Genomic DNA, 1,748 nt, shown 5'->3' with positions numbered 1-1,748 from the left:
TTGGCAGTTTGGGTTGGACTGTTCCCAAGAGGCACAGGGTCAGACTAATTTGCATATGGCCATGTCTGAACTGGGGTGGCAGAGTGGGTTAAAGAACGGTGGTGGATCAAACCCAGATCAATTGACTGGGGTGAGTGCTTGCATTGTTCAACACTCCGTCCATCATCCCCTTTGGTTTTGCTTTGACTTATAATATCACCTATTCTGCGCAAAGAAGGGTGAGATAGACAGTTATCAACTTTCACCGTTGCAGGAACTGTCTAAAGAAACATTCCTAATGTGTGAAATACCAAGCAGCTATAAGCAAGCGATGTCTTTTGAATGATCCACAGACACCTAGTCCAATTGGGAGAGGGTGGAAGTTGGAAAAACACAAGGGTGCAGAGCAACTGGTAGTGGACTGGATGGAGGAGCAGCCAGGACTTAAGGCTGTGTTAGATCTACTAGCTTAGACCTGCATTAGGAACTTCAAACTGTCAACATTTGTCTACTGTCTATATGACCTCAAGTTCATTGACATGTACAGACTTTCTGCCTGTGAAAATGAAACAGACCCAGAGAATAATGACACGTATCCAGAAGAGGAAGATGATGACGATGAATGTGAATAATAAAATGGTGTTTAGGTTCACTCATGACATAAAGTGCCTGTGTAAGATGTAACCATTATTATTTGAACTTGTAAGTGAAAATTATGCATATAATCTATATCAATATATAAGGAATACAATGATGTTTTATTGTTATTATTTTAATGACTATATTGTTATTACAATTAATAATCAGCATTATTTTTTAAATAATACTGAATGTAACCAATCTGGTGGAGTTAGATTTATTTTTCCACATATTATGATGAATTTATATACTATTTATCAAAAATGTGAAAACCATTTTTTGGAGGGCTATGGTTGCTAACCCAAACATATCAGAAAAAAGGCAAAGAGTGATGATGACTTGCTATCACATATTTTCCATCTCTAGGCATCTATACCTTGCAAAAAATCATGTTCAAACTCTTCCCGCTGATACCAATGGCCTACATTTGGGTTCATGGCTCATGGCCTAACTTCTGAAAACAGACCAAATCAGCTGCTGTCAGGGCGGTATGGCCATAGATTTTAAGGCCACTGTCTTTTTGAGCCTTATCTTTTTTCTGTTGATGTAAATGCTGGTCATAGTAAGCCACACATTCCACACACTTCACCAAAAACAAAAATCAAAAAATGAAATCAAATGAAAAGCCTACAGCTCCTGGTATTCCCAGGCAGTCTCTCATCCAGGTACTAACCAGGCCAACCCTGTTTAACTTTTAAGATCAGATGAGATCTGGTGCTATCATGGTAGCATGACTGTAGGCATTGAGGGAACTGATGCTTGGAACCTTAGCTTTTTTCATTCCACTTTAGTACTGGCAATAGCAACCAAGACATGCCACCCAATTCACCTAAAGCAAAAACAAAAAAAAGGATGTAAAGCATAGAGCACTTGGTGTTACCAGGCGGTCTCCTATCCAGGTACTAACAAGGCCTGATCCTACTTAACTTCTGCAATAAGATAAAAATCAGGTGCTTACGGGTGGGTTTGGCCATAGGCATTGAGGTCAATGATGTTTGGAGTCTTAGCTTTATTCATTCAACTTTAGTGCTGGTCAAAGCAAAGAGACATGCCACCTACTTCAACTAAAGTAAAAAAGTAAAAAAAAAATGACTATAGCACCTGGTATTCCCAGGCAGATCCCATCCAGG

At 39.3% G+C, this 1,748-nt stretch overlaps 1 pseudogene; it reads right to left on the bottom strand.

Annotated features, from left to right (window-relative positions):
* Window positions 1-1,242: 1,242 nt before the first annotated feature.
* LOC146785850 (5S ribosomal RNA) lies at window positions 1,243-1,360 on the bottom strand (annotated as a pseudogene).
* Between the last annotated feature and the right edge of the window lie 388 nt (window positions 1,361-1,748).

The sequence above is a fragment of the Triturus cristatus genome, chromosome 11 (assembly GCF_964204655.1).
Source record: "Triturus cristatus chromosome 11, aTriCri1.1, whole genome shotgun sequence".
Classification (NCBI taxonomy): Eukaryota; Metazoa; Chordata; class Amphibia; order Caudata; family Salamandridae; genus Triturus; species Triturus cristatus.
Note: the sequence above shows the minus strand (reverse complement) of the source record. Positions and strands in the feature narration are given on the sequence as shown.